The sequence below is a fragment of the Macaca thibetana genome, chromosome 9 (assembly GCF_024542745.1).
Source record: "Macaca thibetana thibetana isolate TM-01 chromosome 9, ASM2454274v1, whole genome shotgun sequence".
Classification (NCBI taxonomy): Eukaryota; Metazoa; Chordata; class Mammalia; order Primates; family Cercopithecidae; genus Macaca; species Macaca thibetana.
In genome coordinates, this window is record NC_065586.1 from 107,288,040 (window position 1) to 107,305,245 (window position 17,206).

The following is a 17,206-nucleotide window of genomic DNA, read 5'->3' on the forward strand; positions in this document are numbered from 1 at the left end:
AGCTAATCCCATTGCTTGACTTTCTATCAAGTTTTAAGAATTGCATGGCATTCTGTAAGTGCTCAATTAACATTTGCTGAGTGAATGATGGAACAAGCGACCTCCACAGGATCTTTCAACACTGATTCCCTAATCTTGGCTCACTTCATCTCCACAGATCATTCCAGACTTGGAAATTGTGGTTCCTAGGGGTGAAGCAGGCAGGCGGATGGGAGGTGGCATGGAGAGAGTCTACTTCTCAATTCTCAACTTCCAAATGTAGAGTAAAGGCTTGCTGGGCTTGGCCGTTTGCTGGACAGTGGGAAGGGAGGGAAATAGGTAAGTTAACCCATCCCTAGCCAAAGGGAATTACAAACAAGTTGGGGATGTGAAGCAGGCATCCCTGAGAATTGAAAAAACAACATAAAGGCAGAGAGCTGTAGCAATGGGCGTGTGTGTGGGGGATGGGGTGAGAGGAGTGGGGAGTACTGCTGCTGTGAGTTCTTAAAAATAGGCACTATGCGTTTTATGAGTCCCAGAGGTTTGCTCCAAGTGGTTCTCTCCTGAAACACTCTTTGAAATTCTCCATTATGGAAAATGGAAGAAATTACACCGAGAGTTAAGAGTCTTTTCTCTACATTTTCAAATGACTCTGACTCAGCGGAGAAGAAAATGTGCGTACTCATTGGATTCATAAATGAAGATGTGATTATACATGTGTCTATACACATACATACACATACAAACCCGTGTGTGTACATGTACATATGTGCCTGTCTGCTGTTTCTATTTTTTCTGTATAGAGATCACTGTACTTTCCAGATTACACCAGCCTGGACTAAAAGTAGGGTCTTGATGATAGAGGAAAAATAAGGATTTCTCTGGCTCTACCTCATGCATTCTATGGAAATGCCAGCCCTCCTTAAAGGACTGGTGAGCACATCTGTTCTCCTGTTGGTAACCCAAGGCATCTGCTGTCTCTGCTGCTCCAGCTCTGGCTTTCTCAACTTGGGGGATGCAGACAGCAGCAGCTCTGCCTCCATTTCTGTGGCTGTTCCTGCCATCTGCTGTCTGTGCCCAGTTGGCCAGCACCCATGAGGCGGAGGATGATGTCTGCATCAAGGTGCTACCTGCTGTAGCAAATGAGTCTGCCATTTTTTACCCTCCATTGACAGGGTACATGTGGGTCTTTGAGGGCTGGGCTGGAATATGGTTTCATGGGCAGCTGTATGTGAAGCTTCTACCCCTTCCTGACACTGGCTTGTCATGTTTGGACAGAACTTGGACAACTCCACTTCTGTTTTTTTCTAGTCTCCTTATTTCTTCAGGCAAGGCCTTCTCATCCAGACATGGCTGAAAAGTCTAGGATAGGCATAGTTTATGGGATGTGTCCTTAGCTGCTGGGGACTAACATGGTAGATTTGAGCGTGGGCTCTGGAGCCAGCTGCTTCAGTTTGTATCGGGTGAGTGATCCTAGCCGGCCACGTGGCTTCACCTCTGAGCCTTGGTACTCATATGTAATGTGGAAATGATAACAGTATCTACCTCACATCATTGCTATGGAGATTCTCTGAGTTAATTTACATGAAATGATCAGATGAGTGCCAGGCGGAGAGTTGACATGTAGGTCAAAAAAATGTTAGCAATGATTATGGCGACTTCAGACTCATTCTCTTGTTTATTTAGATTTTGTTTGGTTGGTAAGTTCTAATCTGCATACACTCTCCATGGACTCCAAAGAGTTGAAAGCATAAAGAATAAAGGAGAGTATTATATAAATATTATAATAATTGCAGGTTTGAATTCATATATTAGACTTTAGGGGCCTCTTAAGTGCCAAGCCCCGGAAGACCAATGGCCTGCCTGGACCAGTTTTCCTTCCTTCTTTCCTGTGTCCCTCCTCAAATATTTTTTTGAGCAAGACAGACCTGGCTCATATTCTTAATGAGCTCCAGTTATTATCGATAAAATAATAATTGGGAGAGAGGGAGAGAAATGAATGATTCTTTGAGTGGAGAGTGGTGTAGGGCATGAAATATTGGATAAAACACAAGTTTTGGAGTCTGACAGACCTGGCCTCATCATTTCTAGTGTGAACTTGAGTTGATTCACCATTTTGAACTCAAGAGCTATAAAATGGTCTTACTAATTACCTACCTTATGGTGTGGGGGTGAGGCTTACAGGAGGATATTCATATGGTAGCTACTCAATAAGTGTTCATTTCTAACCCCTGTCTGGCCCTTTCCCCTACACAATCAAACCAGTGTCATCAATTGCCTGCCCTGATATAGACCTTGGAAGAATTTTTAAGTCATTAAAAGATAATTTTTAAAGAGTTTACCAGGAACACCCATCCCTATAATGTTTCCTCTTATCGGATTTGTTTTTGTTTTTGTCTTTTATAGGCCAGGGCTTGTCTACAGTGGGTACGCATGAAATCTGCCAATGGTAGTGGAATCCATAGATGGCAGTGCCATCATTGCTGACTGACTTCCACTTCCGACTGCTGGTGTGACGTGATGCGAGCGATTGGCGCATTTTGTCACTTTCCGTCTGTTCCCTATCCCCTCTCCTACCCACCCCACATCGGTGTTTTTGGAAGAATGGTTAAGTACATCAATCTTTAAGAAAAGTAATTATTAAATCTTTCTTGTCATCAAGATGTTGTGGGGTTGTGTGTCATGCATGACTCTTGGCAGCATCTAAATCTGGATTTTAGAAACAAGATAAATTTTTCCCTTGGCCTTTTAATTTTACCTTTTCCCTTTGAAAATGTTCAGCTTCTATAGCAATCTAATGGTTACTTTTCAGATATTTCCCTGACTTAACCAGTAATGAAATGATTTCCCCCGATTTTCCCATCTGAATAGCTCTGCTGAGGTCCAACAAATCACATAGGGCTGAGTGGTTACTGCAAGGAGTTTTGCTGCTTACAAAATATAGTTTTTTAGGTTGGTTAACTTCTCTTCCCTGGAGCCTAAAGTGTGAGGCTTTAGAAATATGCTCATTTGAGCCTACTGGCTGGTTGGGCTCTTGGATGAATGAATTGGGGCTCAAAGTGGCTGCCACTGAGGAGTAACAACTGTCATGTATTGAATACCTGATTACCCTGTGGGGGCAACTGGAAAAGTGCTTCCATACATTATTTCATTTAAGTTCCCTAAAAAACAGCTAGTATTAATCGAGGGCTCACTGTGGGCTAGGTTACGCTGAGTGATTTCATAGCATTTTTATTTGATATTCATATTATCTTATGAGGTGGAGTTACTTGTTTAGGATGCAAGTGACAGTAGTCAACTCAATTCCTTTGATGCCCACACTCATTTTATTGGTTGATGCAATGAAAAACAAGTCCTTGGGTTAGATCTTAATGACTAGACTTGGCTGGATCCAGGTACTCAAATGATAAGATCAGGACTCCCTTTCTTTCTCTTCATACTACTTAGCCTTCCTTTATATTGTGTTTGTTCTCAGTAGGAACTCCCTATGAGGTGACTAAGATGGTCATCAGTAGCTCCAGCTTCCATTCTACCAGCTTAGAAACCTAAGTCAAAAGAAAGTGCTTTTTGCCCAGTGGCTCCAGCGTTTGCTGTCAGTGGATACATTGAGTCTCATGTTCATACTTGGACCCAGGAGGAGGACAAGGCTGCTTGGCCAGAGCCAGGTCATGTGTGTGCCCCAGGTGCTTCAGGAGAGAAACAAGGTCCACTCCATCCACAGCACATGGACTGACAGTGGGAGGAGATGATGCTCCCAAGGAAAATTCAGGCCATTTAATCCAAAGATGACAAATGTCAGGCATCTAGCATTGTCCTATTATAGGGTCCATTTCATAGAGACCGAGGGTCAGAGGATTTGTGTAATTTGCTCCAAGATCTCACCACAGGAAAATGCCAGAGCTGGGATTTGAATCCTCATCTGCTGTATCCTAAAGCACATCTCCTTTCCATTATTTGGCTTATTTTTTGGATTTTCCAAAGATATTACAATCCCTGCCTCAGAAGCACCTACTGGGTCTTTCTGCTGGCTTGGGTTGCTGTAAGTCAACCGTGAGCAACTGGAGCCAATTATCAAATAAAAAGTTAGCCAGTAACACAGGCAGGATTATTAGAAAAGAGCTCTGAAGGACGGACTACTAATCTGGTTCCTGTACGTGGGGAGTGGAGCCCAAAGACAATGTCATGGCAGATAGGCACAGAGCCAGTGTTTCTCAGGAGGCAGAGAAGTCACCAATGGCTACTTCCTCTTGAATACTACTTCCTGGGGCCTGGGACCCTTTCCCCTTTGGTACAGGAAGCCCCAGAAGCCACAACCTGAGAGTTTTGAGGTGATGCCTCCTACTGCTGTTCAGGAAGGGATGTGATGATTGTGGCTTCTGCTGCTTCCCCTACTGAGGGAGAGGCATGAACCTGCCACCCTGATATGTCAGTAGAAGGCCTTCTGCTGGGCAGTGTTCTCAGGGTGCACAGTAAAGATGGGCATGTGGGTTTAGTCTGTTCTGGCACTAGCAGCTCCCCTGCAGTTACATCAAAGCAATTGCTCCCGACACTGAGAATGAAAGCCTTTCATGTGCTCCCTGGCTACTTGCCCACAACCCTGGAGTCTTGCATCTGCAAGTGCCGGATGGAAACCTCTGGTTGCACCTGGGATGATTTCAGATGGGACATACATGGATATAGCATTAAATAACAGGGATCACGTGGTTGGAAACATATTCTCTTCTCAATTCTCCATCACTCCTTCTGATAAGCATCTCCCTGAGATGTTGTCCTTGATGTACATACCTCCCAGCACCAGACCAACTTTCATTTTCTTTCTGACACTAGCAGGATGAGCCAGCTCCAAATGCTTGGAGCCTGTGGCAGGCAGGAGCATCGAACTGGAATTCCATGGCATTGCATTTGATTTTATTGTATTTCTCTATTATGAAAGGTGGCACTAGTTTTTTACTTACAGTAAGCAGGTAAATTTTGTGTGTAAAATACATTTATTTTAGTAAAATTAGGTGAGTGGATTGAAGGCAAACTTTCTAATGATATATATCTGTCAGAGTTCTACCAGAAAAAACAGAGGCAGTAGGAGATATATAGGAAGAGATTTATTGTGAGGAATTGGCTTATGTGGCTGAGGGGTGGTCTGGCTAGGCAACTCCAAAATCCAGTTTGCAGGTTTTCCAGAAGGGAAGTCTGGAACTCTTAAGCATGGGCTGAATCTTGAGTCCGCAGGTGGAATTTCTTCTCCATCAAGGAAGCCTCAGTTTGGCTCTTAAGGCTTTTAATGCTGATTGAATCAGACTCACCCAGATTACCTAGGATAATCTCTTTCTTAAACTCAACTCATTATGGGCCTTAATCACATCTACAAAATACCTTGACAGCAACACCTAGGTTGGTATTTGATGGAATAACTGGGAACTGTAGATAGCTAGGTCGACCTGTAAACCATCTCATTATATAATAGCAGGTGACACAGAGTCTGGTCCAGGCTGTGGAGATCAGTAAATGATGAGCAGTTGGCAAACCTGAGCCTAGCAGGTAGGGTGACTGGCTAAGATGTTAGACTCCGGGTGAAGGAGCTGGGGGTTTGAGGTCTGCCTGGGAGTGAGGCTGTCTATGTTGGGTAATGAATATTTCAGCAATCTTGGGGTTGGCAGTAGGGGGTGGGAGGTGAAGTGGTGGGGAGCAGAACACAGCATCCTGCCTTTTCTGCCTCCTCTTCTCAGGTACCTTTTCCAAGGGGCCAGCTTTTGCCTGCTTCTACTGCCCTGATTTCATCACTGGTATCTGTTCTACTTAATAGGGGTAAGTTTACTCTTAGTCTCTGAAAAAGGCGGATGCCAGTCATTTAACCACACAGTGACTGCAGTGCTCACAACCCCACCCTATCTCCCGTGGCACCCCTTTCACTGAAGACTTAGGTGTCAGAATCATTGATGGACTTCATTTTTGCAGCTCTGAGGTCACTTCATCCAATGAGACTGGTCACCGAATTGAAAATGTAATTACATAATTATTAATCAAGTGGTTTTTTCCTCCAGATTGAAGAAACAACTAGGAAGGTCCAGAGGGAACTTTTTCAGTGAAGGCAATTAGAAAGGGATATAGAAATTGTGCTAAGATGAGAAGGTTGACTTTATGTAAGTCTCCAGGGGACAGGAGGAAGAGGGGAGAGGAGTCGATTTTACTTTTCAAAGACTAGGATTTTCTGTTTGCTCTGGAGACCTTAATTAATTTTCTGGACCGTGAAGCTGTGTCTTCGTGAAACACAGAGGGCTGATCAGATTTCCAGGGCCTGACCTTGGAGTCATGGTGGTAAACCAACATTGCTGCTGACATCTGAGATTGACATGCTGACAGGTGAAGTGTGGCCTGGAAATCTCTTTTCCATGACTGCCAACTGTACAGCTGTTTGCCAGGGTAATTGCTTTGTGCCAGGCCTCTTCCTGAGCTTTGGAAGCAGGAGTTCCTGCTGGTAGACCAGTTGAAGGGTTGGATCGCTTTCCAGTGCTAGTGAGTGGGGATGGGGGATGGGTGGGTTTGGGTGCCTCTTTACTATCACTGGCATTTAGGAGGCAAATAATTTTCTGAGGGTCTCTAGAGGTAAATTGTCATAAGTCCGTTGATATGAGAAAAATATATATTTTAACTCTGTTTTCGTGGTCTGAAATTTTCAAGTTTTCAAATAACATCAAGCCAGATAAACAGGTTTCGTTTCAAGGACCAACCTTAACAAAGTGGTAGGGATGGCCTGGAAGGCAGGCAGGAGTCCAAGCCTTCCCTGGGTGGAAAGGGGAAACCATGATGCAGCTCTTACTAAGTTCGCCATGGTTAGTGTGCGTGTAGGTAAGACAGTGGCAGAGGAATGAAAGGCCAAGCTGATAGCGGTGAAACTATAGAATGTAAAGGTGAATACTAAGACCAGTGTAGAATTTCTCTGCTCTGTTTCCTTAATTAGATTGCAAACTACCTGAGAGCAGAGTTAGGGACTTGCCTATTTGCCTCCCAGATTCCAGTGATAGTAAAGACAGAGTGACTTTGTCATGCCCACCCCCCTCTCTGGACTCTGATCCTGCCGAGGATATTCAGCTGCAGTGACGAGTAATGCCGATTTTTCTGAACGATGAGGAGGTAGGCCTGCAGCTCACCTCGGAGCAGCCCTCCACCTGAGTCTCCTTTGGATTATTTAGGATTTGCATTTGGCTGCATGGGATACTAGCTTGACTTCATGGCTTAACCCCAGGTGGGTTTATTTTTCTCATATAACAAGAATTCTGGAGGTGGGATTGCCACGGGCAGCAGCTCTGCCATGCTGTCAGTTTTCCAGGTGTGACCTATCTTTGCACTCCACCATCTCCAGCATGTGGTTTTCGTTCCCCTGCTTGTTATCTCGTGGTAGTGAGATGACTGCTTTCCCTGTTGGCCTCGGATCCATGGTCCAGGTATGAAGGAGGAGAAGAGGGGAGGGCATCAGGCACTTGCCAGTCTCTTTTTTATCAGGAACATCCAGCAGAATTCTGTTGCCATATTTACACCTCACTGGCCATAACTGGGTCACATGGCTGCTTCTAGATGCAAGGGGATCTAGCAGGGTAATTGCTTTGTGCCAGGCCTCTTCCTGAGCTTTGGAAGCAGTTCCTGCTGGTAGACCAGCTGAGGGGTTGGATCGCTTTCCAGTGCTAGTGAGTGGGGATGGGGGATGGGTGGGTTTGGGTGCTGCTTTACTATCACTGGAATCTGGGAGGCAACTAATTTTCTGAGGGTCTCTAGGGGTAAATTGTCATAAGTCTGTTGAGATGGGAAAAGGTATATTTTAACTCTTTTTTTGTGGTCTGAAATCTTCAAGTTTGCAGATGACATCAACGCAGGTAAATGGTCTCATTTCAAGGGCTAACCTTAACTGAGTGATATGGGTGGCCTGGAAGGCAGGGAGGAGTCCAAGCCTTCCCTGGGTGGAAAGGGGAAAGGATGATGTGGCTCTTACTAAAGTCCGTCACAGTTTGTGTGTGGGTAAGACAGTGGCAGAGGAATGAAAGCCCAAGCTGATAGCGGTGAAACTATAGAATGTAAGGGTGAATACTAAGACCAGTGTAGAATTTCTCTGCTCTAGTTCCTCAATTAGATTGCAAACTACCTGAGGGCAGAGTTTGGGACTTGTCCATTCGTAAGACAGAATGACTTTGTCATGCCCACCCCCCTCTCTGGGCGCTGATCCTGCCGAGGATATTCAGCTGCAGTGACGAGTAATGCTGATTTTTCTGACCGATGAGGAGGTAGGCCTGCAGCTCACCTCGGAGCAGCCCCCCACCTGAGTCTCCTTTGGATTATTTAGGATTTGCATTTGGTTGCATGGGATGCTAGCTTGACTTCATGGCTTAACCCCAGGTGGATTTATTTCTCTCACATAACAAGAATTCTGGAGGTGGGATTGCCACGGGCAGCAACTTTGCCGTGGTGTCAGTTTTCCAGGTGTGACCTATCTTTGCACTCCACCATCTCCAGCATGTGGTTTTCGTTCCCCTGCTTGTTATCTCGTGGTAGTGAGATGACTGCTTTCCTGTTGGCTTCAGATCCATGGTCCAGGTAGGAAGGAGAAGAGGGGAGGGCATCAGGCACTTGCCAGTCTCTTTTTATTAGGAACATCCAGTAGAATTATCTTTCCATGTTTATACCTTACTGGCCATAATTGGGTCACATGGCTGCTTCCAGATGCAAGGGGATCTAGAGGGATATACAGAGGTTTTGTGCTTAAGAAGGGCAGAACACACATTGGGCAGACAAACAGCAGGGATAAGCACAGTCTCCCAGCCACCTCTTGTCCTGCTCCTGTGCCCCGAAGACATTCCCTTCACCTCTGACCACATTCCTTCCAGCCTGCAGCCTCCCAAGGATCTTCTCCGCTTCCTCCCCAACCCTCTTCTACTCCTGAAGCCCCTGGGTGGTCATGGAGATGGCTCTGCTCACAGATCTCCTCGCTGTGGGGAGCACAGTTGCCGAAGAGACTCAGCTGCCCACTTTTGGGTCCACTGTGATGTTCATGCTGAGACCACAATTCCTGTGGGCCTCACCCAGCCAGTGGGCACAGTGAGGACACGAGAGATCGCCATTCCTGCTCAGTGTGGGACCCCTCGAATGGGCAACCTTTGCTCAGAGCCTCTTGATCCACCCGGCAGAGACTTTCCCAGAGCTGGTCTACACTATGAGGCTCTTTCTAGCCAATCCTCCTTTTTCCCTCTTTCTCCTCTCGTTGGTGTTAGACTTGCATTGTGAACGAAACGTTCTCCTCTCCTCTACTGCTCTCTTTCCTTTCATCCTTTACAGACATTTCCCCAAATAAGTCTCTTGCATATCTGTTGCTCTCTTGACATTTACTTCTTGGAGGACTGAAACTGACATGCCTCCCCTCGCACATATTCGTGTCCTTTCTCTTACCTGGAAAATTTTCTTTGTCTGTGATCTTCGGTTTGCAATGAGAGAGGCATAGTTTTACCTGTAATCTTCTCATTATCCCCTGACTTCTTAAAACAGGAGTGTCCAAGATGGATTCTTTGAATTCTTAGGCTACTTTTTTTTCTTGCCACAAAATCAGTCACATTTATTGAGCATCTGTTATGTGCTAGGCCCTGTTGTAGGTGCTAGAGGATACCAAGATTTATCTATCTCAGGCCCCACCCTGGTGAAGCTCACAGGTTGGTGGGTTTAGGAAAGAGCCTCATTTTCCATTGGTGGATGATGTGTTCTCCCCACCAACCATCTCTCTTAACTCCGTGGCACCTTTCTTGTCCGGCATTTCTACCTTTTGAGCCTCTCTGCCACTTTTCTGGCAAATTACAGAAGAAGCAAAGCAGTTGTTGCCCCTGCATCCAGCACATCAGAAGTCCAGGTAATACAGGCCTGGAGTAACCATGGCAACCTTAATGGAGCTCAATGACCCAGCATAAATCTGGCCGAGCTCATTGTGAAATGGGAGGGAGCTCTGTCTGTTCCAAACTGTTTGGAGGGAAAGGTGCCTTGCACTCCGTGGGTGACTGACAGAAGGTTTCCCCAGAGCACAGAGGAAAAGCCGGGGGATGCGACACTCAGAGTGAAAAGGAAAGGAAGACTTGATGTTGGTGAGGAATGGTTTTCTATGGTCTGTTGACATGGCCTGCTGAACCAGGCTGATGTGATCTTCTGGTCATTTATTTCCATGCTCTGGGCCTGCCTTGAACCTGCTAAATACATTTTAAAAAGGCTCCAGCTATGGAAGGAACATGAAACATTTTCGATATAACTACACACGTGCATGTGCACCCGCCGTTTCAGGTACATAGATGAGGTGGAACTGCCTGGTGCTCAGTTCCTTGCAAATAGTCTGTTCTCTTCTTTCCCCTTACCTGGCTGGGAATAGCTTCATGCAGTGTGTACTGCTGATGCCGCTTTCTTTGCTCCCTTTGCTGGAAGCTGCCTTCTGTATATCCTCTAGGCTTGGACCCAAGTGTCACACCCTTGGAGTGGCTTTCCCTGACACTCAGAGCAGGTGCCCCGCCTCGTGACTCTATCACCCTTTTCGTTTTTTTTGTATTCCCATGCTCATTTCTTTATGTGCCTGTTTGTGATCATGTTCCCCAGTATTGTGAATTCACAGGGAACACTTCAATCTTGAAGGATTTTTTTTTTTCCTAGAAGCTGCCCTTCCCTGTTCCTCTAGATGCTGTGGCATTTAGGTAAATTCTGGCTGCAGGCTGTCCATTCATTCTCACCTGTCTGAGAGCACAGTGCTTCTACTCTTGGGTAGCAGGGAATCAAGCATAGAGGGGCGGTGTGGGAGGGCAGCAGGAAGAGCTGGTACGACTCTCCATTTCATGTGTGAGTGTGGTGTTTATACCCCTTTATCCTATTGCTTTATTAAAAGCAATCTGAGCCGTGTACAGCAAGCTGGGAGGTCGCAGGTAGAACCACACAAATGTCTCTATTTAATTCACAAGCTGATTATCTCCTGCTGTTTCTAAAAAGATAAAAGGAAAAATAAACACTCCTCAACCCTGCCTCTTTTGAACTTCTCTTTCAGAAGATGCAAGTCCTGATCCTTTGGTAATAGCTGTGCAGTAGAAAGGCTTGTGTCTACTGTCACTCTTCTAGGTTCTGATCTCCTACTTCCCTTGCAATCCTGATAGGGATAAGCAAGATTACTGATCGTTTGAATGGTCTATGGCTAGAAGATAATTTATTTTTATTTTTTGTCTTTTCTATTTGTTTTTAATTTAAGTTCTGGGATACCTGTGCAGAAAGTACAGGTTTGTTACATAGGCATACATGTGCCGTGGTGGTTTGCTGCACTTATCAACCCGTCATTTAGGTATTAAGCACTGCATGCATTAGGTATTCATCCTGATGCTCTCCCTCCCTTTATCCCCCCATCCCCTAACAGGCCCCAGTGTGTGATGTTGCCCTCCCTGTGTCCATGTGTTCTCATTGTTCAGCTTTCACTTATAAGTTAGAACATGCAGTTTTTGGTTTTCTGTTTCCATGTTAGTTTGCTGAGATGATGGCTTTCAGCTTCATCCGTGTCCCTGCAAAGGACATGAACTCATTCTTCTTTGTGGCTGGTAATGCAATATTTTGGGGCAGGGTCTGGATTAAATGCCCTTTGGACAAAGTTTTGGGGAGAGGATGATGTAGTAGTCTCACGTGGTGTATATGTGCCACGATTTCTTTATACAGTCTGTCGTTGAAGGGCATTTGGGTTGATTCCATGTCTTCGGTGTTGTAAATAGTGCTGTAATAAACATACATGTGCACGTGTCTTTATAATAGAATGATACATAATCCTTTGGGTGTATACTCAGTAATGGGATTGCTGGGTCAAATGGTATTTGTGGTTCTAGATCCTTGAGGAATTGACACATTGCCTTCCAGAATGGTTGAACTAATTTACACTCCCACCAACAGTGTAAAAGTGTTCCTATTTCTCCACAGCCTTGTCAGCATCTGTTGTTTCCTGACTTTTTAATAATCGTCATTCTGACTGGTGTAAGATGGTATCTCATTGTGGTTTTGATTTGCATTTCTCTAATGACCAGTGATGATGAGCTTTTTTTCATTGTTTGTTGGATGCATAAATGGCTTCTTTTGAGAAGTGTCTGTTTGTATCCTTCACCTACTTTTTGATAGGGTTGTTCGTTTTTTTTTCTTGTAAATTTGTTAAAGTTCCTTGTGGATTCTGGATATGAAACCTTTGTCAGATGGGTACATTGCAAAATTTTTCTCTTATTCTGTAGGTTACCTGTTCGCGCTGATGGTAGTTTATTTTACAGTGCAGCAGTTCTTTAGTTTAACTGGATCCCATTTGTCAATTTTGGCTTTTGTTGCCGTTGCTTTTGGTGTTTTAGTTAGGAAGTCTTTGTCCATGCCTATGTCCTGAATGGTATTGCCTAGGTTTTCTTCTAGGGTTTTTATGGTTTTGGGCTTTACATTTAAGTCTTTAAACCATCTTGAGTTAATTTTTGTTTAAGGTGTAAGGACGGGGTCCAGTTTCTGTTTTCTGCGTATGGTTAGCTAGTTTTCCTAGCACCATTTATTAAATAGGGGATCCTTTCCCCATTGCTTGTTTTTGTCAGGTTTTTCAAAGATCAGCTGGTTGTAGATGTGTGGTAGTATTTTTGAGATCTCTGTTCTGTTCCATTGGTCCATATATCTGTTTTGGTACCAGTACCATGCTCTTTTGGTTACTGTATGTTCGTAGTATACTTTGAAGTCAGGTAGCGTGATGCCTTCAGCTTTGTTCTTTTTGCTTAGGATTGTCTCAGCTATACAGGCTCTTTTTTGGTTCCATATGAGATTTAAAGTAGTTTTTTCCTAATTCTGCAAAAAAAAGTCAATGGTAGTTTGATGGGATTAGCATTGAATTTATAAATTACTTTGGGCAGTATGGCCATTTTCATAATATTGATTCTAGAAGATAATTTATAAATGATCCTGATATGCTTGTGTCTAGTCTGGTGCTGGTAATGCAATATTTTGGGGCAGGGTCTGGATTAAATGCTCTTTGGACAAAGTTTTGGGGAGAGGATGATGTAGTAATCTCACATTCCATTGGTCAGTGAATGCAGCCATAGACAGACATTTGTATCAGTCCCAGTAATGTTGGAAGTTTTTCAAGCCGATGATTGCCTTCTCCCTTGTTAGATTGCCTGCATGCCAGCCTCTCTATCTGGAGAGGTGGGGGAAGCCCAGTCCTACCAGGATGAACGAGGAGGGACTGGCAACTGCATCAACACCATCTCAGCTTGCCTGCTCTCTGCCCCTCACCACCCCTCTCCCTTTCATTGAATTGTTTTTATCATAAACTCACAGAATGGCTGGGTTGTAATGGTGTGGTCCTTTGGTAAGGACTGCTCCTGCCTTTGGGTTGAGCTCTCCAGTTCCTGAGATTTCCTGATACTTTTACTGTGAGCCCTCACCTTCTGCTTGTGGTCCTGGCACAGACAGGCTTGACTGTCCGTTGACTGTCTGTTGCTGAGGCTGGTGTGATGAGCTCCAAGTCTGTCCTCATTAATGTTGTTTACTAGGTGCTTTGTAGTTATTGAATAATTTTTATTTCCCAGCTTACTTGTCCCTTTAGCCACAATTGTCACTTTTCTGTACCTCTGGAAACATAAGGCTTTTGATGTCGGCTCTACCACCCCCCAATAAGACATGATAAATGGCTGCAGAGGCTGAGCTGTCACCTGATGTTGGGGAATAGTTTATTCGAAGTGATATTTTGTTTGCTCCCAAGTGGCTTTTCAGATTCCTCCAGCAAATATTTTCAGAATCACTTAATTCCTTGGAGCCCATCAGAATTCTTCTTGTGCAAACAGGGCTGCATTCTTGATCACATTAAGGCACTTAAAATGTACTTAAGGGATTTGATTTCCCCAGCCATCACCCACCTCCTCTCCTCATCAAGTGAGGGCTCCTTTCACTGGTGGATTTTCAGGGTAAGATTAATTTTCTTTGCAACATCTTTGACTCTCAGGAGTGGTGAAATTGTGGTTGGATCAGTCCTGGGAAACCTTGAGAAGGTTCATGGGCTTGAGGGGTGCAAAGGTGGGATCAAAGAGGAAAGAAGCACTGGCATGTGAGACTGAGAATTTACAAATTGCCTTCACCTACAAGTCCTTAAGGCCATCATTCTTCCAGTTCTGGATGTTTCTTCTTCAGCAAGAAGAACAAAGTGGATCAGCTGTACAGTGTCAGATATCCTATGCTGGGCTAAGGGGAGGCAGAGAAAATCTCTAGGCAAGATTGTCTCTGAGATTGAGCGGGCATGGAAGCTGTCATTCATTCCTGCGTCAGCAAATGGTATTTCAGAACAATAACAACAATAAGAAATGAATACTGATTTAAACATGTTCAGTGTGCCAACAAATATTTTACATTGTATCTATAATAATACTAATTAAAAATAGATATCATTCATTGAGCTGTTAGCATGTTTCTTGAGGTGCTTTGCATGTATCATCTCCAGTCATCACAAAAACCATGCCCAGGCAGGCAAGTGGAATTATTTCCAATTTAAAGAAAAGACACACCACAGTGAACATGTCCAAAGGGAGTTCTTGATTCACCCTGTTCCTTCCCAGGCTTGCCCATCAGAGCAAATAGCACTGCTCTCCACCATGTAAAAGCTACAAACCTGACTGTCATCCCAGATTATCTCCCCTCCCAACTCCTGGCCTTCAGCCCATAAACTTGTGCCATTTCTATCTTGTACCTTGAGCTCATACATCTCTCTATTCCACCTTTACCAGCCTTGTTCAAACCTGAATTGTCTTCTGATTTCTTTTGTTCCTCCAAATGTCTCCTCCACATAGCATCTGAGCAGTCTTTATAAAACACCAGTCACCAGAGCACTGTCCCATTTAGCATTCTCCACTGACTCCCCATTTTCAATCTCTCCTTCCACCCCATCACACAGGACTCTATTCCAGTCCCTGAAGGACACCCCTATGCTGGAGGCTTCCTGAGTTGTTCCCCCTGCCTGGAGCACTCTGCCTCCTGCTGCTCCTATGACCGTTCCTTATATTCTTTAGGTCTTGTCAGTCTCCCTTGTGATTCTCCATCCATGGATTCAGCATAATTTCCTCATAGGTTTAGGGCAGGGCTCAGAATCTACAGTTTTAGCAAGCTCCCCCAACCCTGGGTTTCTGATGCAGCTGATCCGCAGCCTGCACTGTCATGGGAAATGCATAGGACAGTTTTCTGATGTGCTGCTACAGTTCAAGACAGTTTTTCAGGAAGCCCCTGCAGAAAAGTTGAATGAGACTTGAGACTTTCTACATCCATGATAAGAGCAGCAGGTATTTTGAAAACCACAAACTCATTTCTCAGTTTGGTTCTCCAGTTGTGTACCAGGCTTGGCTCCAAATGTCTCATTCTTTGAACCTCAACAGGAAAAGTTGCCACCATTAAAGATCTGGAAAAGGTAGCTGCAAAATTAATTTGGGTAACAGCTTTGTATTTGGAATACATGTTCAGTCTCCCAAGGGGACTGCTGTGGACAGGGATGTTTGTGGGAATGGAGGTGTCTGCTCTGTGGTCTCTACAGTAGCCCTGCACCCAGGGAAAGCTCCTCTTGTGTGAGGGGTGCTTGTGCCGAGCTTCACTGCAGAGCATTTTGGGTTAGACATTCTCCATTTTCATTTGAGAGATCTGTTGGCGTCTCAGAGCCATGGATTCTAGAGCTACACTGATTCTGGCAAAGATTTGGAATATCTCCAAGGGATGTGTCCAATTTTTGGAAAGAGGAGAGAAAGGGTTATGTAAAGAAGATTAACATACAAAAAAGTGAAATAACCACTAGGGGATGCCTTCAGTTCTTGACTTATTTCAGTTATTTGGAATCTAGGAAAATGGAATTTTGCCATATTGAGTTTTCTCTACATAGATGGTCTTTATTTATAATTGGCACCTTTTCTTCAAATGATTCCATTTTTTACCAAGTTTTTGTGTAAGTCTAAGCTTGGATTTTTCTGGACTTCCCTTACTAAAGTAATGAAGAAAAAATATACATACACATACACTTTTTCAAAAAGAGTTTTCCTTCAAGTCATCTAGGAAACTATTTCCTCTATTCCAAACATAAAGGAGAAATCAGTTAAAAAAAGAGAACCAACCAACCATCTTCTTTTCTCCCCTTTCATTTTTCATCTGTCCTTCCACAGACATTTACTGAGCATTTATTTTGAGTTTGTCTTATTCACATTTGCATTCCCAGAATGTAGGATAGCAACTTGTATAGTCTTTGTCCTCACTAAGCTTCCAGTTTTGGAATTAGAATGGAGAACAGGGAGATAGGCATTCAACAGATAATAACAATGTTATTTCTATTTTCCTAAATATGAAAAAAAATACAGGGTACCATGGGAGCTCAGTTTAGAGGGTCTAGAAGACATCCCTGAGAAGGTGGCATTGAAGCTGAGACCAGAGAGATGGGGAAGGGTGTGGTGCATTTGAGCAACTAAAAGAAGGCAAATATGGTGTAGAATGGTGAGAGATGAGATTGGAGGACATGCAGCCCTCTGTAAGCCAGAGCCAAGTCAGTGTACTTAATTTCAAAAGCAGAAGAAAGCCATTGGTGTTTATGTGAGGTTATGTGAGGGCTTAGTTCTTAAATCTCCTCTAGTGTTGAAATTGATTGAAGAGACAAGAAGACAAGCCAGGAGGCCACAGAAATATCCTAGCAGTAAGAGCTTGGTGGTTTAAAAGGTATGATAGAAATGAAGTTGGAGAGGAATGAATATATTGGAGAAATATCTGTAAGGTAAAAGTACCGATGAATGAGGGAGAAGGAGGTGTCAGAGTGATTGCAGCATTTCTGTTTTGAACATACAGAAGTGCTTTTTTTCTGAGATGTGGAGCCTGGAGAGGGCTGGGATGGGAGAAGATGACCGGTTCAGTTTTGTGCTTGTGAAGTTGAAGCTGCCTGTGAGTCGTCAAGAAAGCAACTCTGCCCCAGAGAGATACATTTTTGGAATTTCACCATTCGCTAGTGCAAATTTTCCTTGATTTTGAGTGACCCTTGCTTGCTTAAAGAACATTAAACTGCTATGCAGGATTCATGAAAGTGCCAGACATTTGTCCTGCCAACTTGCATTTTGAATAAGTGGTATACGAAACTCCTTCAAAGTGGAAGTCTCTTAGCACTGTTCTATTTCTACAACTTTTGTTGTTTAGCTGAGAGTCTAGTGTCCAGAGAGCTAGGGCA

The 17,206-nt window shown here is 44.1% G+C and overlaps 1 protein-coding gene across 11 annotated transcripts in view; it reads right to left on the reverse strand.

Moving 5' to 3' along the window:
- BBIP1 (BBSome interacting protein 1) overlaps window positions 1-17,206 on the reverse strand; it is a 1,212,900-nt gene that overhangs the window by 239,055 nt on the left and 956,639 nt on the right. The window contains exon 1 of one of the 11 annotated variants that reach the window (XM_050804428.1): window positions 11,368-11,372. The exons of the other annotated variants lie outside the window; for them this stretch is intronic. The gene's annotated coding sequence lies outside the window, so the exon portion shown is untranslated. Of the gene's footprint in view, window positions 1-11,367; window positions 11,373-17,206 lie in introns of those variants that run through there. 11 annotated transcript variants of the gene reach the window in all.